We start from the raw sequence: 26,358 nt of genomic DNA on the forward strand, positions 1-26,358 counted from the left end.
ATAAGATTAGATAATTGATACATATAATTGATATACAGTTAGTCGAGCCCAGTTAAAGAAAGGAATCACGAAAAAATCAGAAAGGAACAGGAGACAGGTGAGTTTCTAGCCCAATTCGTTGTTATGTTTTCGGGGTTGTGTGCATACTCGATGTGACTTGTTAATACACTTATCCTAAGTGATAAGTGTATAGCATATGTGATTATGTGAAGAGTATAAATGATTGCTTGTCGGTACGTGAATGATCTTCGGATATTGCACGTACCGTCGAGTTATATTTATGGATATGAATGTTATGTATAATGTATGAATGATATGTATATATGTTATGAATGAATGTAATAATTGAAATGATAATGAAAGGCAAAGTAAGGATAAAGGGTTGCATACCCTACTAATATATGCGAAGGATAAAGGGTTGCATACCCTACTAATATATGCGAAGGATAAAATGGTTGCATGCCCTAATAATATATGTGAAGGTTAAAGGGTTGCATACCCTAATAATATATGCGAAGGTTATAGGGCGAAATGCTCTTTAAAACGTAATGTGTGAATGTGAAGAAAGAAAGTATGCAGGTAAGTAAGTATATTGTAACGATAGTATGAAAATATAACGTATGTATAAAGGTATGTAGTTATGAATGTACTGTATTATTAACTAGAACTCACTCAGTATAGCTGACTTTTGGTATGCACGCAAGTGAGTAGGATGAAGCAGCTCGCTTGAGGGGAACACGAGGCACATGAATAAGAGGCTGGCATCTGAAGACTCATAGTGTTATAGTTGATGTTTTAATTTTGAAAGACAAGTATAGATTTTTAAAGACATGCTTATGAACCATGATGTTTTGTTTAATGAAAGTTTTATATTCCGCGAATGTTTTTTTAACTTTGATGTTTAGAACTATGTTGATGAGTAAATCCAACATCCAACCGAGGCCTTACAGCATGCCACTTAAATTAAGTTTTACTTTGTATGCTGATCTTTAACAAACATAAAATGAGAAGTTATGTTGAAAAAATGAATAAAAAAAACATCTAAAAACAACGTTGAAAACATAACATGTAAAAGTCATATAACAACTTATAACACATATAAGTTCACGTGTTAACTTCGAACTAAATTATGAAAATGTTATAAAATGGCATAGCGTAATGTATGACCACTATAAAATCACATGTTACATAAATTTACGTTAAACTACATCTTACTTATATGTAATGGTCATAATGGAAAGAAGAAACATTGGTGAAGTAAGTAGCCGTAACGTAATGTGCAATTCATGTAGAGTTACTGGTTATACTAAGTCATATAATATAAAAGAGTGAAGTGTCTCACTTAAATTTGTTTTAAAAAGGTAGCATATCAAATCCGCTTTAGCTAGCTCGAATTGTATCATATCCAAATTAAAGTTCTAAGGTTTTTTTTTTTAGTTTTAAATTCATTGTAAATTTTTTTCTTTTTGAACTGCAAATTCATTTTGTAACACCCCGGCTAAAGCGGAAACGCCTGAGTGTGACGTACAGATTGCTCGAAACACATGTGACACTATTAAGTGACAATATTATCATTAATTAATTTAAACATCAAGTACACAAGTTTGTAACAAGAAATACACGGAAAGTACAAGAACAATTTGACAACTTGTACATTTATTAAAATACCCTTACTTCTAATGTCTTCTTCTTTTGTCAGCTTCGAATAGATGTACCTGTAGCATATATATAAAATAATGTCAACTAAATGAATAGTTGGTGAGTTCACACAAGTTTTGATATATGTATATAAAAATCATACAATTCCATGAACAAGTGTAAATGAGCAAGTAAGGTCCTTTCCAACTGGGATTGTGCACCAGCGTACTCAGATAAGCGCAATTAAGGTCATTTCCAGTTGGGATTGTGCACCAACGTACTTGGATAATGAGGCCCTTTTCCACTCATAACAACAAATGTCTTGAGCGCAAAGGGGGGCGTATGATCATGCTATATTGAAGTAGTCCATGTGCAAGTAATTTTGAGCAACTAACAAGTAAACACACAAGTCCATGTAACGAATTGTAGTTTGTAAATAATGAATAAACGAAATTGTAATTTGGATAGGATATATATGCTACCCCCAAAAGTAGTAAAAAAGTAAAAATGGGGTGTGAGAAACTCACCTTGAAGTTGAAAACAAACTTGAAATAAAACGAATAGTGCGTAAAGGAAAATGAACGATCGAACCTCACGAACTATAAATAAACAAAATATAATAATTAAAGACTAACTAACGAGATTATAAAAGTTAGAACAAATTAGTTTTAGGGATTATCCATTATTCTATTGTATCTTTTATTATTTTAAGGCATTTGATATTATAATATTATTTTACGCTTTAACGGAATTTTAACGATTTATTATTATTTTAATATTATCTAATTATTAATTTAACATGAGATTGAGGATAATAACGTTCGTGGAATATTGATTTTAACGAAAATTTTAACTTGAAAACAATTACGTTAGCGTGTTATAAATGATTTTAATAATATAATATCACTCGGGTTTTCACGAAACATTAATGAAAACAAAAGTCGGTTTTTAGTTGGGAAATGATAAATATAATTTTTTAACTAATTTTATTAAATCTAAAATGATATTATTTAATTTATAATGATTTTTAATAATTTATTTGATTAATATAATAAAAAAAGGTTTTAAAAAATAACTAAAACAAAAAGGGGCCTAACCCGGGATCGAACATGTGTCCTTCAATTCATACTGAAGTGACTAAACCATTGAACTAGTTTGTTTGTTGAGTTGAAAACAGAAACTGAAATACATAAACTAACATTCAAGTTCATCATCTTCCTTATAAAACCATAGGTTTTGATTCTCCAAATCCGTTCCATGCATGCTAAAATTAGGTTAGGGGTTTTCTTTTTCGGCTTACGGTGATCATAAAACAAATAAAGATTACAAGAAAATGATTTTGTTTGATGGTGAACTATGGCCAGCCGAAAAACGAACTCGGAAGAACAGTTGCGGATTATTGAGTGTGTTTTAGAGAGAACTGTTGATTGGTACCAGTTTAGTCGAGGTCTATGTCACTATTTATACTATCAATCGGAGCGTATAAGCTTTAAATGGTCGTTATTGGTATTTTAATAATTATCCCGCGGTTACTCGGCCAAATCGCTCAATAAAGGTTGTTAATATGAGTTATTATTGTTAATTAACGTTTGTAGTTACGGTTAAAAGGTTTTTTGAGCTATAAATTGGGTCAAAATGAACGTTTAAGGGTTTAAATGGGCTGCCGGAGATTTTTGACGGTCAGATTCCGGCCAGTCGGCGGAAAAACGTGGGTTGAGGTGGGGATGGGCTGGGTTTGATATTTTACATAATGGCCCCTGAACTTTCAATATATATATATATATATAAACTGATTTCAAAGATTTTAAAGAATGTTTACAAATTGAACCTTATGCTTTCCAATGTTATATAATTTTAATTAAAGTTAAGATGTTTTGGATTATTCTTATATTATACCTGGCTAGTTTGCGACTCGTTTAAATAATGACATTAAATCTCGGAGTTTCTTTGTTTGAACAAAAAGAATAGGAATAAACAAACAATAACTTAAATCATCGAAAATATTATCAAATAAACAAACACCCAAACATGATGCTGGTTCAGGGTTCACTAAAGCCGTTCTAATAACTGGTGTGGTTGATTCATGGGAAAAGATTCCAATCTTCAGCAGGTGGGGTAAAACCACCCAACATGGTCCGAACGGGCTTGATTCGGTTGACATCAAATACATTATGTTCTTTAATTAGCGTGCCATGATTACAAAATATTATATATCTCAGTTGAAGTCATTAGGTAGGTTATATGTATGAAGAATACGCTATATTATGTTTTACCTGTTATAAATCCAATGTTAATGGTAACAAATTGTCCCAGTATAAGTGAAATTCAGGGTGGAAATCGTCTAATATTTTTGTGGATGATGGTATAGGTATCAAGGGAAACACGCAAGTTATTGTGTCAGATGATATTCCTCCTGAGGAACATGAACTTGTTGTTGGGTTTCTATGGATATTTTAAACTTAGTTAACCATTTAACTAGTCACAATAAAGGCGGAAGCGTGATATTTACAAACTAAACATATGTATCCATGTGTTTATATATGTATATATTACAAGTTTATATAAGATATGTTCATGAACAACCTAGTTTATTCATGTCATAAGATTACCAATAATCTATTTATTAGAAACCCGAAGCAAGGATCAAATGATACGGAAAAACTAAACTATCAAAACTATAAACACTTACATTCTTAACCTTTTAAGAGTGTAGTTGATGTTGAAGAAGATGATGATGTTGATGCTAGACTTTCAATGGGAAAATCCTCAAATGGAATATACCCCGAGCCTCCAACACACACCGAGCTATGTTAGGGAGCTTGAACACGAATAACCGAGACCCGAGACTCTTCTTTTGTTCTTGGCCGAAAAACCAAAAACCAAGAAAGAAAGAATGAGTTGTTATTATTTTTCTTGAAAGTGTCTTGATCTCAATATCTTTTTAAATCAAATCCTATCATGGTGTTAGGTTTTAAGTCAAGTAACAAACACTCAACCTCCACCAAATCCATGACAAAACTTGACCAAAACTTTGGGGTGTGGGGCCCACCCAAAACCGGCCCCAAATAAAATTATTTTTTTTTTTATTTTATTTATTTTATACTTTATAAAATATATAAACACCCCATCTTTTATAAACCATTTTACAAAAGAACATATAGTTAAATAATCATTCCAATAATAATTATTTGAATAAATAAATTAACCAATTAATTTATTTAACACTTTCAAGTAAGTATTCAGAAACCCGATTTTCTGAATGTGTCGTGTTCTGTATTTGTCTTATAGATCTTATCTTAACAAATACATAATTGGTGTGTGTCTAACTCGTTATTGGGTATGACCCGACTTGGATCAAACACACCTAGCCACATTAACCTAATTATGTGTCTCGGGCATACGATATTCCAACAATCTCCCACTTGCACGAGACTCATAGGAAGTTAATGCTAATGGTGAATACCGCCTAACAACAGGTCACCATCCCTAGTGTGTTTGACTAAGTGCCATTCAATAACATCATCCCCTTCAAGTCCATACTTGATATGATATAGGTAAGTCTTATCATTACATCCCTTTGTTACTAGATGTCCTGTCAAATCGAAGAGACACAGAGTGATCATTCTCTCAATGATTCAACTTAACAGGCCATAGACATCTAAACTCTCAACACATAAGAGGAACAAATCCCATCTTGACTGCATACACCCTTGTTGACATCTCATACGATATCTGAGATCTTTCTTACACGTTATCGTGTTACCGAAATAATAAAGAAGAGAGTCAAGTTATCAGACTTGATGAAAAACCAGATCCAATATGCATCTCAGGTCAAAGGACACAATGATACTCGCCTTTACTCAAGGATTACTTATGATCAGTTGCACTAACTCCATGCAGTGATCCTTGAGAGCGGATCATGTCCAATATTTGTATCCCACAAATATCTATGAACCTTGGTGGCAAACCTATGCCCTATATTCATCACATGAACATCAACCAATCCGGGTTCATAATAGTCTTACCTTCATACTTGTTCCCACAAGCATGATCGACTACGGACGTTTAGAACAACATAAGTCATTCATGGATTAAACATGCAAATATAGAACATAACTTATTGAAAAATTAAAACATAATTAATTATCATAAGATACCCATTACATTTGTTCTTATACAAACACTAAATACAGATTAAATCCACTCACTAGAATATCGAAGTCCTAATGCACAAACATGACCCTCATGCTTTGGCCTATCGAGGAGCTTCGTGAGTGGGTCCGCAATATTTTGATCGGTATGAACTTTATGAATACATATCTTTCCTTTTTCAACTTCATCCCTTATGTAGTTGAATCTGCGCTCAATGTGCCTCGTTTTCTGATGAGCACGAGGCTCCTTGATCTGTGCAATAGCACCCTCATTGTCACAGAATATCTCTAGGGGCTCCTGAATGGTAGAGATAATCCCTAGATCCATGATGAACTTTTTCATCCATGCAGCCTCTTGGGCTGCCATTGAAGCGGCGATGTACTCAGATTCTGTAGTGGATAACGCGACAACATCCTGCTTCGAACTCTTCCAAGAGACAGCGCCTCCATTCAAAATGAAGACATATCTCGACTGTGACCGAGAATCATCTCGGTCAGTTTGGAAACTCGCATCCACGTAACCCTTTACGACGAGTTCCTCCTCACCAGACCCATATATTAAAAACATATCCTTAGTTCTTCTAAGGTATTTTAATATATTCTTGACAGCCATCCAATGACTGTCACCTGGGTTGTGCTGGTATCTACTCGTTATGCTCAAAGCATACGAGACGTCCGGTCTAGTGCACATCATTGCATACATAATAGATCCTATTGCCGAAGCATAAGGAACATGCTTCATCCTAAACTGCTCTTCCTTAGAGCTAGGACTTTGGGATGAGCTTAACACGGTTCCTCTAGGAATAGGTACCAAACCTTTCTTAGAATTTTCCATCCTGAACATTTTCAGGATTTTATCAATGTATGCACTTTGATTGAGTCCGATCAATTTCCTTTGTCTATCCCTATAGACCTTTATTCCCAAGATATATGTCGCTTCTCCAAGATCCTTAATTGAGAAACGACTACTTAACCACGCTTTAACGCTTTCCATACTTGGTATATCATTTCCAAATAAAAGTATATCATCGACATACAAAATAAGGAACATGACTATACTCCCACTAGCCCATTTATACACACACGCCTCATCACCGTTTTGGACGAAACCAAACGCTTTGATTTCTTCATTAAAACGTTAATTCCACATCCGTGATGCTTGTTTCAACCCGTAGATTGATTTCCTTAACTTACATACTTTATCAGGATTAGATGGATTGACAAAACCTTAAGGTTGAACCATATGGACATCTTCCTCAAGATATCCATTAAGAAAAGCGGTCTTGACATCCATTTGCCATATCTCATAATCAAAATGAGCTGCAATGGCAAATAATATCCTGATCGACTTAAGCATCGCGACCGGCGAGAAGGTTTCATCATAATCAATCCCTTGAGTTTGCGTGAAACCTTTTGCTACAAGTCGTGCTTTGTAAGTATCTAAATTTCCATGCATATCGGTCTTCTTCTTGAAGACCCACTTACATCCAACCAGTTTGGGGTTAAGTGGACGATCAACCAATTCCCAAACTTGGTTATCGTGCATGGATTGCATCTCGGCGCTCATGGCTTCAAGCCATTTTTCACAATCAGGTTGTGACATAGCATCTTTGTAGGAGATCGGTTCATCCGAATCGACCAAGTAGCAACCATCCACGAGAAATCCATATTTCTTGGGAGGTCGACTAATCCTACTAGATCTGCGAGCAACGTGTGTATGATCAACCATTTGATCACCTTCAACATCCTCGTGTTGAAAACTAGTATCGACCAACTGTGTATCATCCAGTGATTCTTGAACCTCTTCAAGTTCCACTCTTTTTTCACTAGGTCCTTCCATAAGGAACCTAGTTTCTAAGAAGTATCCTTTGCGTGAAATAAACACTTTTTGTTCACTAGGATCATAGAATATATATCCTATATCATCCTTTGGGTATCCTATGAAGATACACCTGATGGATCGAGCCTCAAGCTTATTTGGGGTGTCACGTTTAACATAAACTATGCATCCCCATACCCTTAAATATGAAAAGGATGGAAGCTTTCCATGCCACACTTCATAGGGTATTCGATCCACCTTTTTGGTAGGGGCCATATTCAAAATACGAGCCGCTGTAAGTAGCGCATATCCCCAAAATGATGGCGGTAGTGAGCTTCGTGCCATCATTGATCGAACCATGTCCAACAGTGTTCTATTCCTCCTCTCGGATACTCCATTATGTTGAGGAGTTCCAGGAGGAGTGAACTGTGAAATAATTCCACAATCTCTAAGATGACATTGAAAAGCATCACTTAGGAATTCGCCTCCTCTATCGGAGCGGAGTACCTTGATTGTTCGGTCGAGCTGATTTTGTACTTCATTTTGAAATTCCTTGAACATTTCAAAGGCTTCATGTTTGTGTTTCATTAGATACAAATACCCATATCGACTAAAATCGTCGGTAAAGGTAATGAAGTATCTTTCACTATTCCTACTAGTGGGCTTGAGAGGTCCGCATACATCCGTATGTATGATACCTAACAAGTCCTTAGCCCTTTCATTTGTACCTTTAAAAGGTTCTTTGGTCATCTTGCCTTGAATACAAGATTCACACTCATCAAACGAACCTAACTCATTTGTTTTCAAAAGACCATTCTTTTGGAGAGTATTTACACGATTCTTGTTTATGTGTCCAAGACGACAATGCCAAATGTAGGAATCACTCAAATCCTTTTTGAGTCTTTTAGTGGAAGTTTGATATAATGAGCTATTTGAGGTATTGTCATGAACCAATTCATAAATACCGTTGTTTGGTACAGCTTTAAAATAAAAGATACCATTAGATGATACATGCATTTCTGATTTTACAAATTTAAAGTCAAAGTTACATTGTCTAAGAAGGTGCACGGAAATAATGTTCCTAGTCAAACTAGGAGCATACAAAACATTTCTCAAAACAACTTCCAAACCACTTGGAAGCGATAAAGTGAAGTCTCCTCTAGCGACCACGTGCACCCTTGTACCGTTGCCCATGAAAAGACTCACTTCGCCCTTCTTTAAGTCTTCATTCCTTTTGAACCCCTGCAACCAATTGCAAATATGAGTTCCACATCCGGTATCCAATACCCATGTGTTAGAAGAAATAAGATTTAGCTCAATATTAATCATAAAGACATTACTCGAGGCATGCCCCACATTCCTCTTGTCTCTTAGCTCTTTTAGGTAAACCGGGCAATTGCGTTTCCAATGTCCGGTCTCCCCACAACCAAAACAAGGATCATCCTTATGACCCCTCAGTTCCACAACCTTTTGTTTCTTTGCCATAACCGGTGATTTGCCCTTACCCTTAAGATGCACAGGAGGACCCTTTCTTTTTGCTACCTTAGCCTTAGGATTGGGTTGAGATCGATTCTTGGATCTACCTTCATTGATCGAAAACACGGGTAAAACCCTTTTACCCATGCTCGCCTCGGCTGTTTTAAGCATTGAGTGAAGTTCTCCAATGTTTTTGTCCCACCCATTCATGTTATAATTTAACACGAAAGTGTCGAACCTTTTCGACAAAGAGTTAAGGATCAAATCCGTTGCTAACTCTTTTGAGATGGGACAATTGAGCTTGGCGAGGCGATAAATGTAACTTTTCATCTTAAGCACATAAGTTGAAACTGGTTGATTATCATCCATTCTACATGCATGCAAGGCTCGAACCGTTTCGAACCTTTCAACCCTCGATTGCTTAAGGAACATTTCCTTAAGTTGAGTAATCATGTCATACGCATTATGGTTTTCGAAATCCTTTTGGATTTCGGGAACCATAGTCGCCAACATGAGGCATGACACTTGAATGGAATCTTCCGTGTGTTTGACCCAATTCATGTATTCGACCTCACTTCCCTCTTCCGGTTCGTTGGGGATAGGTGTTTCCAAAACATGATATAATTTTTCTTGTTTTAGAACAATCCTTAAATTTCGGAACCAATCCGAAAAGTTATTGTGGTTAAGACGGTCTTTAGCGAGAATAGATCGGAGAGATACATTTTGGACGTTAGGGATTATGTTGTCGTCGACGTGTGCGGCCATCTGCAGAATTTTAATTAAGTTCATTTTAGTGTTTTACTTATTTTAATTATTAATACCCTTTTATATATATACCAAATATAATCAATAATTAAAATCTAGAATCCAACGATGAACCCGACTCCGGTTAGGTGACCTTTTTCCCATTTTCGGTTTATCAAGGTAGTTATTCATAACAATTGCAAACCCTTTTGCAACTTCTAGAGTTTATGGGACCGGTTCGAAATCATATTTCGTGTCGGCATGTTTATCCCATCAACACCTATTAGACCCCATGCTTGGGTGACCCTCTTCACATGGTTCTAATTTAAGTCGTCCTACTTGTATCAACTTGTAATATCAACATACAAACGGTTAGGTGACCTTTTATATGCCAATATTACCTCAACATATTAATTTACTCTACGCGGTTAGGTGACCTTTTTCCCACTAAGAGCTTACTAATATGTTAAGCGTTATACAAAAGGATGGTGTTTAACTTGTTATCCTTAATTTTAAAAGGGATTTTTAGTTTTAATAATTCTAGTTGTAAAACTTTAAATCATGTTCTAACATGCATTTAGTAACATGATTATTTTGAAACCATTTTCAAAATTCTAATTTATAATAAAACCATTTTATTATGGGCGTGAGACGGCTAGTTAATAAATCCTTTTTATTAAACTACGTGTCGCGCAATTACCGATAATTATTAGAACCCGTTTTATGCTTTGTTAATTAATTCTATGTGACGAAGTTGATATCCTAATATCTAACAACCACACAATCAAACAATTAATTAACAAGCATACATAATTATACTAGACACGAGCCACTAAGTTAGACCACACTTGTTAGCCGAAACAAGTGTGTGTCTTAGGTCCGATCCTAAGGGACACACGACACATGGATGTTGTAGCTCCCACTTGATCCCGCATCCAAATGCGTCAAGCATCTTCTTCAACCCCGTTGTAATCCATTGGGCTTGAACTTGGGCCTTAGCTTCCATAAGCTTCCATTTGGGCTCAATGGGTGGGCTTAGGTCCTTTTGGGCTTGAATCCCCTTAATGGGCTTGTGAGACCCATTATCACCATACCCGGCCCAATAAGGCCCAAACTTCCAATTTTGCAATCTTCTTTAAATTTACAAAACAAATGTCCTAATACATTTTTTCTATAAAATAAAGATATTACAAATAAACTATTTATTACATACCCATATGAATAAATAATTACAAAACTGCCCCTAATTAATTATTACAAACCGAAACTTTGAATAATTAATAACAATCACAACAAACATCCATTTGGTCTACGGCTCGGTCTAGTTTTAACAAACATAACCCGTTATGTCTTAGGAACCCGTTCCAAAACCCCTTGACCTTATCGGGCCTAGCCCAACCCATTTGGGCTTGACCCAATAACATGATTATGAGCTTCGGCCCACATGTCCAAAACACATGGGCTTCGGCCCAATGAAAAGTCTCATGGGCTTCGGCCCATTTAACCAAAATGGGCTTCGGCCCATTTAACTTTCTCCCCTCCTTTTTTTTTTTTCTTCTCGGTTAACCCATTAACCTAATGAAGTGGGCTTCGGCCCAATAACATCCGAATTGGGCTTCGGCCCATGTACTCGGTTTTATATTTTTTTTATTTTTTTTTTTTGAACAAAGCCAAAAATAATAACAAGATTAAATACAAAAAATCATGCATGTTTATTTTTGTATAAAATCTTTCAAGGGGAAAAATATAAAACCGAAAACCCGAAGCTTAGTTTCCCGTATCCCGGCTCTTGATGCCATTTGTTGGATTTCTATGGATATTTTAAACTTAGTTAACCATTTAACTAGTCACAATAAAGGCGGAAGCGTGATATTTACAAACTAAACATATGTATCCATGTGTTTATATATGTATATATTACAAGTTTATATAAGATATGTTCATGAACAACCTAGTTTATTCATGTCATAAGATTACCAATAATCAATTTATTAGAAACCCGAAGCAAGGATCAAATGATACGGAAAAACTAAACTATCAAAACTATAAACACTTACATTCTTAACCTTTTAAGAGTGTAGTTGATGTTGAAGAAGATGATGATGTTGATGCTAGACTTTCAAAGGGAAAATCCTCAAACGGAATATACCCCGAGCCTCCAACACACACCGAGCTATGTTAGGGAGCTTGAACACGAATAACCGAGACCCGAGACTCTTCTTTTGTTCTTGGCCGAAAAACCAAAAACCAAGAAAGAAAGAATGAGTTGTTGTTATTATTTTTCTTGAAAGTGTCTTGATCTCAATATCTTTTTAAATCAAATCCTATCATGGTGTTAGGTTTTAAGTCAAGTAACAAACACTCAACCTCCACCAAATCCATGACAAAACTTGACCAAAACTTTGGGGTGTGGGGCCCACCCAAAACCGGCCCCAAATAAAATTATTTTTTTTTTCTTTTATTTATTTTATACTTTATAAAATATATAAACACCCCATCTTTTATAAACCATTTTACAAAAGAACATATAGTTAAATAATCATTCCAATAATAATTATTTGAATAAATAAATTAACCAATTAATTTATTTAACACTTTCAAGTAAGTATTCAGAAACCCGATTTTCTGAATGTGTCGTGTTCTGTATTTGTCTTATAGATCTTATCTTAACAAATACATAATTGGTGTGTGTCTAACTCGTTATTGGGTATGACCCGACTTGGATCAAACACACCTAGCCACATTAACCTAATTATGTGTCTCGGGCATACGATATTCCAACACTTGTCACGGTAAGTAGTTGGCTATTTTAGCACTCTGAATAATGCACATAAGTTTGATTCGCAGTTGTTGTTAACAGCAAGCCCGTGAGTCAGAGGATGGCACGAACCATCTGAAAAGGAAACGGGGAACACCGCCAGAGTCGGTGGTCAAAAAACCAACTGGTTTACAAAAAGGTACTTAGATTTCTGACTTGTAACGAGTTTAGGATTGGATTTTCTAAATATTTACCTATTTGCCGATTTTATTTTTATTTTATGGTTAACCAAATTGAGCTATTTTCGCATAAATTAGTAGAATTTATCATCTGTAATAAAATTACATGTTCACTTTGGTTCCTATTTGTTGGCGTATACAGGAAGTTCCGGTCCTGAGCACCATGGTAACTCACTGACCGACTACCAACAAGATTGGCCTTTTATCAAGCGGTCTCGACTTTGGGCCATCATTGAGTTCTACTCTCAAAAGCCACACTTTGCGCCACTGAAGGAAATTACAGAGGATTATCGTGAGGATATCGCCATTGCTCACATGGTCACGTTTGAGAATCTTGTTCAGACGCTTTCAGACTTAAAACCGAATGATCCTGTTGACTTATTTAACTAGAGTTTAAAAACGTTACGTGGGTTGGAGACTCATGGGTAATGGATTCGACGTGGGTCCAATTAGAGGGCATTTACACGAGCTGCTTTTGTTGAAAACCAAAATGTGTCAGCAAGAGGCTACGCATAAAGAAGTTGAAAAAAGAGATTTTTTAAAGCGCAAACATAAAAGTTCTTTGGTGGAGGAAGAGTCGGATCAGTTAAAAGATAGATGTTGCAATTAGGGGTGAGCATAATCCGGTTTCAACCGACTCGGATGAAATTAGTATCCGGTCCAGTTCCCGGTTCCTTAATATATGTCTTATTCACTCCATATAAGGCAGACAGTCCGTTAGAAATAGAATGTTCTATGATGAAGATGAAAGAAAGATCTGTATGATGTGTCTAGCGGTTGGTGTTGCTGAAAATGGTCGTATCTTGGGCTTCAAACGGGTGAGAATCTCTCTCTATGAATCATGTGACCCATTTCAAATACAAAGTGTACAGCTGTATACTACGCAAAGGGTTTGACGTTATCTTTTTTAAAGAAAAAAGCTGATGGAGTTATGGGTAAGCATATTTTATTTCCCAAGGATGTACTACCAACTATGCAAAGTGTACAAGTAATATTTCCTTTATATATAAAATAATATTTAAAGAGGTTGAAAAGTTAACATGTATGTAAGGCTAGCTTATAGTCCCGTCTGACACACGGGTAGAAAAAATAATTTTTAAACCATATTTTTATTAATATAACGTATGAAACTTTATAAATCAAATTAACATGTAAGCAAATAACTTATGCAAAATGGGTTGGTTAAAAAGTATAATATAAACAACTATACAATGTGAAATAGTTCAAAAATTTTGATAAACGAATATAAAGATGTATATAATGTCGAATTTGAAGGTATTATTGTTGGATATCAAGAAGCCTTAAAACACAGGTTTGATTGAATAATGGGAATGAAAGATTACTGATAATGAAAAATATAAAACGAACTGTGATGTGATAAACAAAGTATATATAAACAGAAGATTATCTTATATTAACGAACTGATTATTCCAGAGTTGTTTGATTCTATTTATACACAGCACCCGTCGCTTCCTAAGAGATGCGACGTCTATACACACCGTTTACATATAAACGGTTAAAGTAACTGTAACCCTAATTTAACATCGTTACAAAATTACAAATTAACATAATTGACCCTTGTTCTTTTGACTTAACTAATAGTACAACAATTACACAATTACATAACTGGCCCTTTTATAATTAATTTCAACACTCCCCCTTAATTATAAAGTGGGTCTTCTTTCTTTATGCTTAGAATCTTCTTCTTTTAATCCGAACATCAGCTGGTCCAGTATTGCCTTTGTTTCTTTCAATGTAGATCTTCCTTCTTTGTAGCACATCATAACTCCAATCTAAGGTCTCCAAATAGAGTTGATACAATGTCTTGATTTCTGCCTCCATGTCAATATCAAAACCCATATTGACAGCCACTCGTTTCCATGCGTTTCTAATGGTAACCCTTTTGTATCCTCCTTGTAGTTGTATCAACATAAATAAGTCGAAGAGGTCGAATTCCTTCCCATTGCTTAAGTAAGGGGGAATGGGTCTGTTGAAACGTGATACCAAATAAACATTATGATACCAGTTTAATAAGTCATAGAAGTTTTCTCTAAACTTATCTTTGAATCTCTCGATCAAAGAATGGATCTGCAACATGTCTAGGAACTTAATACAATCATCATATGATGCTATATTTTGAGGGTAAAACACTTCTTCTTTTTCACTATCTTGACATGCCATCAAGTCTAGAGCCTCAAAATAATTTTCTAAACCAACTTCTCTTTGTTTTAAACTTGTTCCTTCGTTTGATCCTGACCCATGCAAGTATTATATTACTTGCTGTCTCTTCAAGGTGCTTATCACTTGCCCTTTCATCATTCAATTTTTTAATATGGCATTTACTTCCAACTAGGGTAACCTCATACCCTTGTTCTTTAAGTTGATCCAAGCTTGATAAATTTTTATCCATGCTGGGCACATAATAAACGTTAGGAATATATTTCTTTTTCCCGTGGATATTAATTTTAATAATGCCACCACCATATATGAACATACATATATGTTCATCAACTTTAGTTTCTACCCCAAAAGATTTCTTAAAGTTTGTAAAGAATAATCTATTTCCTGTCATATGATTATTTAAGCATGTGTTTACAAACCAAAATTTGTCCCATGTTTGAAACTCGGATCTAACAACCATGTATTCGTTAGTTGATGAAAACATGGAACTGTTTGCAATTTTTGTTGGGCATTCATATGAAAAATGTCCAATATCTTTACAAAGATGACACATAACAGAAAACGTATCTTTTGGAAATTCTTCTTCGTTTTGAACCTTCTCCTTTTGTTTCATCATGGATCCCCTGAATCTTCTTCTTGCCCTCTTTGCTTGTTGTTTTGTTAGTCTTCTACCATCTTTATACAACAACATATCATCTCCAATAGTTAGCCTTTTGTTAACTTTTGCAATCTCCATGTTAACATCATTTTTCTGTGTTGCGATTGTCATGTCATCTGCATGAATTCCATGGCCTTCATCTTTGCCATATTCAACCATTCCTCGGTTGGAACTATGGACTATCTCTAGTCCATCAATAAAAGACTTTTCTCCAAATCTTGTATGGTCCGCTACACCACGAAATTTTTCGCCTCTGCGAATGAAAGTGGGATTGTTTCCTTGTCCCAGCTTGATGCTTCTTAAATCATTAATAATGCCCTGTTCTTATTTGGAGATAAGGCTGGGTTTGAACGTGTATTCATTCTTCTGGTCGGAGTATGAAACGGGCCTGGCACTCTGGCTTTCTTCTTGGCAAGAAATAGGGATTTCAAAATCACCTATTTTTATTTTGTTCAGACTGTTTCGCATCACCATCTTCTTCCTTTTCCAAATGAATTTTATTGCTTCTTGATAAAGGATCGAATCTTCACCAGGCTCTGATACCAATTGTTGGATATCAAGAAGCCTTAAAACACAGGTTTGATTGAATGATGGGAATGAAAGATTACTGATAATGAAAATATAAAACGAACCGTGATTGTGATAAACAAAGTATATATAAACAGAAGATTATCTTATATTAACGAACTGATTATTCCAGAGTTGTTTAATTCTATTTATACACAGCACCCGTCGCTTCCTAGGAGACGCGACGTCTATACACACCGTTTACATATAAACGGTTAAAGTAACTGTAACCCTAATTTAACATCGTTACAGAATTACAAATTAACATAATTGACCCTTGTTCTTTCGACATAACTAATAATACAACAATTACACAATTACATAACAGACCCTTTTATAATTAATTTCAACAATTATGAATATGTAAAAGTTTCCTTGTATACATGAATATAAACATTCAGAATTATATAGGTATGTATAGATCAAAGCAAACATCAAAGCAAAATCTGCAACACGTGCAACCTTCTTTGGTAATCGTTAAGGAAACAATTAAAAACTCTGGTTAATATTGTTACGTAAATAAACAATATAACGTATATGTGACCGATTAATCAAAACACCAACAATGTGTTATGTCATCTACAACACATGTTTCATATCTGATTAGAAACATTAGATAAATGAAATGTAAAACATGATCAAACTGGAAAAATTGGTCGGTAAAGTTTATATAGTAAAATAAAATTTACAATAAACATAAATAATATACTTGACTACAATATTAATTAACTATGGATTTAAACTGCATTTCAATGATGGATCTTGGTGGTTCTAAGTCTTTATCTTCAAGTGCAATACCAATTACTTTTTGCATTTGTGATGCAAATGTGTCACCTAAAATTTGCAAATCAGAAATGTATTACAAATAAGCACTTGTACAATATAATGGTAATTATTTTATATAAAAATGATATAAATGGAGCTACTTACAAAGACATCAAGTGTTCACCCTTTGTACACTGATTTGTTTTCTTCCATGTTCTTAAGAAAACTCAAAAGATCCTACAACAACATAACTTTCAAAGGGGCAGGGTATGTCTTTAACAGGTTAGGGTTTGCAATTCAGAAAGGGATGACGGCGCAGCTTGTTGCCCGCCTACCTGCTATGTTAATGTAATATCTATATTTCTATATAATGAAAGAAATTTATAAAAAAAAACTAAATACTGTAATTAAAATAAAAATATGTAATATCAGTTAAAAATGTTACTTTTCAGCTTGCACTAAAAACAAAGAAATTAATTTTGATCTGCATTAGACCATGCATCTCATTATTTATTGTCAATCAGTAGGTAAAGTTTCCTTGTAATCAGAACACACCTTCAAAAATACATTTTTGACCCCTGTAATTTGGGGCTTTTCATCACATACAGCTCTTCATGCCTACGTAGATACTGCCACAACACAAATATACTAATTAGTTAAATTGGTTTTAGTAGAAATAATTATTCTTTATTTCATATATTGACTAAGTTTGTGGGTCAATTCATGCATTGCCTGTATTAGACAAAGGCTTGTAAACGAACCGAAGGAATACAAGCATGTTCATTCATTTAATTTTAACGAACACGAACAAATATTTGTGTTCATGTTCGTTAGTTTAAAAAATGAACATGTCCGTCTTTGCTTATACATGTTCATTAGTTTAAAAACTAAACGAACATATATGAACAACGTAAAGGAACATAAGCAAACATAAAGCATGAACGGCGTGATTCATCCAAAAATTACGTATGAAGTTGTTAAAAAGTACATGATTCATCCAAGATAATGCACATATTAAGTAATATAATTTATAAGATACAAATATTGTTTAATTATTTTCTAAACTAACATAAATAACAAACACTTAAATGAATGTCACATACATAAATGAGCGAACGGAATTTGTTTTCATATGGTTGTTCGCTTAAATAAACAAACACAAATATTTTGTTCATGTTCGTTTATTTATTCGATCGTTTATTACATAAAAAAACTTCCCTTCGAATGGTTCACAAATAGTTCACTGAGTGTTCGGTTCAATAACATGCCTAATTAGACAACTTTAAACGTTTTGGTTTCAGTAGAAAAACATTGTATGCAACCGATTCCACATCAAAGCACGTCAAAGTGAAAACATGTTATCTTTTATGGATAGCAGGTTGAGCTGAATCGAAACTATATTTCTATTCTTTATAAATAAAGAGAGATTATAATAAAAATATATAAACAGTAAAAGTAAAGGACTTTTGCGAACTAATGAGCTATTTTCCGCATTTGCCTTAAAGAACGTGTTTAGATGATTACGAGCCTGCGAGATTAATTGAAGATATTGTTGTGTGTGGAGGACCGCATTTTGGGGACCTCCAGTGGAGGTTGGCTTCCTTCTCTATGCGTTATGGAGGCTTAGGAATTTTCTCGGCTGAGGATGTCTCCGCATATGCCTTTGTAGCTTCCAGGTCCCGGTCGTGGAAATTGCAGGACCACATCCGGCGAAACGCTGGTGTTATGGGGGTAGATCCTGACTACTCTTTTGCACTTGGTAATATTGGAACAACTCTCCCGGACCTTGATCTATGCGGTTTTACTGATAAGGATACCACCCCCAAGAAACCTCAACAAACCTTGGCGAGTGCTCTTTACGGTAAACACGTACATGATTTGGAGGAGCGATTCGATATGTCACCGAGACAAAAGGCAGGTTTAGCTTATCTCAATGGGGCTCATGCCCAGGATTTTTTGACCGTTGTGCCCATTGAAGGTCTTGGGCAACGGAAGTCGGCAGTTGAATACAGAGCTATCCTTAAATACCGGCTTATGATTTCTCTTTTCCCTCCAAATGAATCATGCCCAATTTGTAAAAAAGCTTGTTTGGATAGATTTGGTGAGCATGCCCTCCACTGTATGGAATTGCCGGGATTCAATTATCGTCATGACTGGGTTAGAGATGTCTTATGAGATGTGCTTAGGCGTGCCGGAATCTCAGCCAAGAAAGAGACACCTGTTAACTTTTTGACTGATCCGCGAGAGGCAAGATCTACCCTGCGTTATGCGGACGTTCTTGTGTTTGGCTGGGTAGGGGGTAAGCATGCGTGTGTTGACCTCACTGGGGTGTCCCCGTTGTTTGGATAGATTTGGTGAGCATGTCCTCCACTGTAAGGAATTGCCGGGATTCAAGTATCGTCATGACTGGGTTAGAGATGTCTTATGAGATGTGCTTAGGCGTGCCGGGATCTCAACCAAGAAAGAGGCACCTGTTAACTTTTTGACTGATCCGCGAGAGGCAAGATCTACCCTGCGTCATGCGGACGTTCTTGTGTTTGGCTGGGCAGGGGGTAAGCATGCGTGTGTTGACCTCACTGGGGTGTCCCCGTTGGTGGGGCTGCGAGACGGTGGTTTCGTACCGGGACATGCGGTTTTGAGAGCGGAATATAGGAAGGTTGCTAAGCATGAGGTAGCGTGTTTGGAGAATCAGCACGTGTTCATTCCATTTGCCTTCGACACATTTGGATCCCTAGCTCCCGGGGCGGTTCGCTTTTTGGAGCGTGTGCAGAAGGTGGTCCACAATGACTCGCAGAGCCCGAGGGACCAAGGATTTATATTTAGTAGAATAGGCTTTGCGATTCAAAAGGAGATAGCGGCGCAGCTTGTTGCTCACTTACCTATTATCCAGATGTAGCTCAGTTTGTATTATATATAATAAAAAACTGGGTATATTGGAATTTTTTTTTATCTTATCCAGTGGATTTTATTGATGATTACAGAAAATATATTAAATATCACCTGATTCAACTAATGCTAATGAGCTACTTTATCATTGATTTTTTTATAAAATAAAAAAGATTAGAGACTATCAACATATTCGACTCATTTTAGTTGAACTATTTGATTTCACCCATTTGACCCATTAAAGATCAAACATCACCCTATTCAACTCATTCGTAGTAAATTGGTTCGGTTACTATCAAACACAACACAAAAGTTTTCAAAAAGAGCCACAAAACAAACATTAGATTACATCCATTGATTAATTATAAAAGTTTTGAAAATAGACCACACCAAACACATTAGCATAAAATTGTGTAAAGAGTAAAATAAAATAATAAAAAGACATACCCGTTGTAAGACCTGCAGGAATGTCTTCACCATTGTCTTCTCTTCTTTCTTAACCTTTTGCTTGTATAACAAACACCAAAATATAAACCTAATCATTCCTTCATCTTGATTGGGTGCAACGGGTTTAAAGAGACAAATAAAACTCTTCCAACAGTTGCCTAACACCACAAAAAACCATAAATGTCTAAATTCTTTCGTTGCGGAAGGATGCATAGGATAAAGTATGGTGGGCTCAAAAGTGCATTCACACAAAGCTAAGTATATTTACCTTACCATAAACTAAAAACAACATAAAGGGTCAAGTAGAAGCATACACACAAAGATATTCATAAACTTTGTATAGTAAGAATTCCAACTTACATAACAACATCAAATCAACAACAAACAATTGAGAGCACATATATAGACTCTCATTCATAACAAAATGATGATAAACGTTTACAAGCATGTACTAACTCCACAAAGTAAACCTCTAAATGAAATCATTAGACAAAATAAATCTTAATCGAGAACAAACAAAAACAAAACCTCAATTCTTTAATGCATTTAACAAACCTAGGACGAAACAAAACTTCATCCTACAATCTGCATCTTGCCAAAGATTAAATTGTTTTCATAATGTAAACTGAAAGTGTATATCAAAGGCAACACCCAACAAAATAAAATTTAAAAAAAACATCTAAAACAATTAAAAATATATATTGAAATTTATGAAAATAAACACATTTAAGAAAACTATTAGGACTATGAAAACCAACAAAATATCTAAAAGTAAAAGTAACCCAATGACACCATATGAGTATTAGGATTATGAAAACAAACAAAGAATCATGAACAATAATAAGCCAAATAGTGCAAAAACAATGAACTGACATGAATAGTAAACAACTACACATAGAAAACCATGAATTACATTCATATAATTACTCATTCCTAAATGCCCTCTAAGATATCAATAAGTTTTAATTATTGAATGGCCTATAAGGTCATAAGGAGTGTGAAGATCAATAAGGTCATAAGGAGTGTGAAGGTCATGTCCAGTAATACACATTTAATATAATTGTTCATACAAAATTTCTAGTTAAATTTCCATTTAATACAAAGCAGGCATGACTTAATTAATAACCATTCTTTTTTTATTCCATTTAATACAAAGCAGGCATGATTTAATTAATAACCAGCCTTCTATTAAATAATCTTACGTTTTTGTCATGTCTAATTCTATAGTAGTCATTAAAAGCAAACATGTGATGATCATTGTACAATTTTTGAGAAGACAAAAACTTACCCAACATTAAAGATGATTGGAAGAAGAAGATAAATGAAAAAAAAGGTCTTCACTAAAGACAAACATATGTGAATTTCTTCCTCCGCTACTTAGTTAAATAATAGCAAATGTGCATAAAGGCCTGCGATTGTCACCAAAGAGAAAGTAATGATTCACTTCAAATCCATTACGGTTTCACGCAATATAAAATTCTTTGGGCTTCTACACAAAAAAACAACAACAAATAATTGCACTACTAATCTGTCAACACAATCACACTAATAGTTACAGAACAGTGATACACTCATTCATACACACACTCTCATTTAACAATCACGATACAAGCACAAAGATGAGCCAAATATTGCAGGTGTTTAAATGTTCAAGAGCAATTCATATGAAATAAGTTGATTATAGAAATGAACATACAAATTCAACACTTTTGTTACTCTATCTACCTTAAATGATCATGAACAAAACATAAATTGATCCCCCAAAATCGATGTGAACAGACGAAACAATTATTAAGGCTTTTATTGGGAAAATATAAATTAATCATAAAACATAAACCAAAAACATATACTTGCAGCTTGTACATTGTAAGATTAACCCCTAATCCTTCATTCGATTCAAACTTACAACCTCTAACTCAAATTACACCATTATCATTACCAAAAATTAATTCATAATCATAAAGTTGAAATATAAAATATGTTGCATACATAAATATGTATTGCAAACCACCGTTTGCATACCAATGCTCTTCTAAAATAGTAAAATACAAACAACATGTAACATCCTAAATTTTATAATATTAAATAAATGAAATCTATGTTTTGTTAAACGTGTGTTCATATTTAATTAAGATTAAATATAATAAGAAGTATGGACTTGGAATGAAAGATAGATTAAAGGGATGGGTATGGGACTTAGATCCATGGGTTTAAGAGAGTATAAATACTCCCTTAAACCTCCCTAAAACCCTAAAACCTTCATTTCTCTACATCTTATTCTCTACACACTCAAAACACACACACAAACCTCTTACATATGGTCGTGACTCAAGAAGAAGATTCGAGACCAAACGAACAAAGATTCTTGATAGATCTTGGATATACACGCAAGATACAAGATTAAAGTTCATAAACAAGCTAAACTATAGCCTAAAAACGAATAAAGGTATGTACTTTAACCTTAAAGGTTGTGTTTTTATGTATGGTTTTCCATGAAATCTAACCCTATAGTAGATTGGGTGTAGATATTTCATAAAGTAGCAAACTTGATGTTTAAAATGGACTAACGAACTCGTGATTATAAACAGCTCGTAAAGAAACCCTAGATCTAGCTTTGAATGATTAAAACCCTTAAAGGTCCAAGCATTATGTGTAAACAGGTTAAATCTTGTCCGATAACGGTTAGGGAACGTTTAAGGATCTATATATGCCATGTTTAAAAATATAGATGTAATAAATGCAAGGAAAAAGGATATAAATGATAAAAAAATGTATATATGTATATAACGGGACAAGTAGCAGGTGATTCGAATACATGCCATAAGTTCGCATACATTGGACTCGAATACAAGTGTAGTTCGATTACATTACACATCCCATTCGATTACAAGCTAAACTCGAATACATTGGGTGTATTCGATTACAAGTTAAATTCGAATACCCTGGTCAACTCGCATACAACTAGATCGTTCGAATACAATCTTAAACTCGATTACAATGGCCCTGTTCGAATATATGGACATAACTCGCTTAAACTCGATTGCAATGAGAACAATCAATCACATATTGGGACTCGAATAGAATGGGCAGATCACATACATGTATATTCGCATACTTTGACTCGAATACATTAGACTCGCATACAACCTATTCGAATACACTGCCAAACTCGCATACACGGGATAACTTGAATGCATATATACCATTCGCTTACGATGGGATGTTCGAATACATGCATACTTGCATACAGTGGAATACATATGTATATAAACGATTGCATGGTCACTCGAACACACATCCATGATCGATCACATGGGTGACCCATAAGCAATATGTATAATGGAGTGCATATAGGACTTGGATACATGTTTGTGATCGATTCCATGGTGTGCTTCGAATACACTACCATATGAATGTACATATGCATTCAAATACAAAAAGATTAAGTAAGTATGGGTATATGAGCACAAAAGTAAAGAAAGAAAGAAACATTAAATTAATTGAAAACCCTATATTCGAATACATTAGGGTTGAGAGTAAAAGTATATTCTAAGTATATTGTATTCTAAAACAAGACCATTTGAATAGACCAGACTTAGCCAATTTAGCTGAAATAGGAATATTGTGATTAGGACAAGTATTGATACGCGTGATTAATATGCAGTTAGCAAAGCTCAGCTAAAGAAACGGATAACGATAAACGAAGAACGTAACAGGATCCAAGTGATTTTCTAGCCCCATTCCTTGTTATATTTTCGGGGCTGTGTGCATACTCGATATGATTAGTTAATACATTTACCTTAAGTGGTAAGTGTATGCATTATATGATAAATGAATGAATGAATGCTTGACGGTGCGTGAACGATCTTCGGATATTGCATGTACCGTTAGGTGATAGATTAAAGTTATGATTGTTATATATGATGTACGAATGATGTATGTGTGTATATAAGTATGTATCAAGGTAAGTTTAATTATCAAGAAAGGTATGGGAGGAATGGTTGGAAAGGGAACATACCCTAATAATATCTGCGAATGCAGGGAACAGACCCTAATAATATATGCAAATGAAGGGAATAGACCATAACAATATCTGCGAATGTAGGGAACATACCCTAATAATATCTGCAAATGTAGGGAACATACCCTAACAATATCTACGAAGGTTATAGGGTGAGGTATATGTATTAGTCGATTTGCAAATGATTTGCTGTGTGCAGTGACATTTTTTCTAAAATTTTGGATTATGCAGTCCTTAAACTCTAAAAGATCAATTTGAATGGGTAGAGCAAGCAAGGACTCTATCATATGGAAATGGTGGGGATTGAAAGGAAGGCAATGATGGCTACTTATGATGTTTGACATAAACGTTTAGGACATGCCTCAAATAGTAAACTTTCTTCATTGCTTCCTTAAACACTAGCAATGAGATATGTGATTCATGTGATAAAGCTAAACACACCATATTGTCTTTCCCCTTTAGTTATATTAAAACTAAGCTTTGTTTTGAACCTCATCTATCACACGTGCAAATTATTTTCTTACCATTGTTGATGATTAAGTCACTCATTGTGGGTTTTTATCTTAAAACACAAACATGAAGTGAGTGATTGTTTATTTTTTTCCACAAAATGGTTAAACTCAATTCGACTAAATGATTAAACGAATTCGTTGTGACAATGGTGGAGAACTAACCACAAATCGTATGATTAATTTCTATAACGATCACATGATTTTACTTGAAACTACATGTATGCATACACCACAACAAAATGGTGTTTTGGAACGAAAACATCGTCACTTACCGCAAGGGAAGCTAAATTCAAAGTCAACTTTTCCTCTCAATTTATAGAGTGAACGCGTTTTGTAGAAACCTTCCAAGATCTAGCCGCGTCGATACATCGATTATACAATACGATATGAATACTTTAAATACATAGTTTATTGATAAATAATGAATAATTACATAATAAGTTATGGAGAGTATTAACTTAGATCTAGATCTCTTTCTAAATATGTACACCTACAAATGAGCATGGATATGCCTATTTATAGGCCAAAGTACCAATTCGTTAATTTAGTCTAATTCGTTATATCTTCATAACGAATTAGACTCCATTCGTTATGATTCCATAACGAATGATGATAACTTAACGAACCAGCCTCCATTCGTTATATTCCATAACGAATGAGCTTATAATCTTAACAAACTAGCCTAGATCAGTAACGAATGGACTCATTCGCTATACAATCCATAGCGAATGGCCATATTACAATAAATAAACAATCTAGACTATGTATAAGTTATTCGAATGCTACAGACAACACTTTCGTGCACTAACACGTTTTGACAACTGCATATGTAATTAAGTGTTTACCATCAGATACAATTGGAAATAAGACACTATATGAAATGGTTTTTAATCAATCCCCAGATTGTGATTACATGAAATTTTGGATGCCTCACTTATCATCGAAGCACAGAAATTTGCGGGGATAAGTTCAAATAAGGGGAAGTCGAGCATATTTTTGGGTTACACTCTAGGAACTAAAGGCTACAAATTTTTTATGTCAATAAAAAAAATCATTATTTCTAGGTATTTTAGATTCAATGAAATTGTGTTTCCGAGTACATCTCATACAAAATTAGAATGTACTAAGGAAATAGAAATATTCGAATTCCCTCCCTGATTAATGTGGAGGACCAACCCAATGAAACCAACCATACTCAAGAAATGATAATTGGACTGATGGAAGTCCAAGCATAAACCCAAGAAGATATTTATGAAACCCAACATTCTGATGCTAATTTACAAGCCCACACTCAGTTGCAATCAAGAATTGACAGTGGTCCTTTGAATGTCAAGATTAATAATGTTGAGCCTATCACCATTGAGAATGGTAACAATGGGTCATAACCAAATACATATAATGGGCCATCACCTACCGAGACCAATGTAACCGAGCCCATCACTGTTGCAACTGGTGGTAATGGTCCAAGGTCACATATCGAACATAATTAGTAGAT

The sequence above is a fragment of the Bidens hawaiensis genome, unplaced genomic scaffold, assembly GCF_021521415.1.
Source record: "Bidens hawaiensis isolate Kalapana, Puna unplaced genomic scaffold, B.hawaiensis_p1.1 tig00008580_1, whole genome shotgun sequence".
Taxonomy (NCBI): domain Eukaryota; kingdom Viridiplantae; phylum Streptophyta; class Magnoliopsida; order Asterales; family Asteraceae; genus Bidens; species Bidens hawaiensis.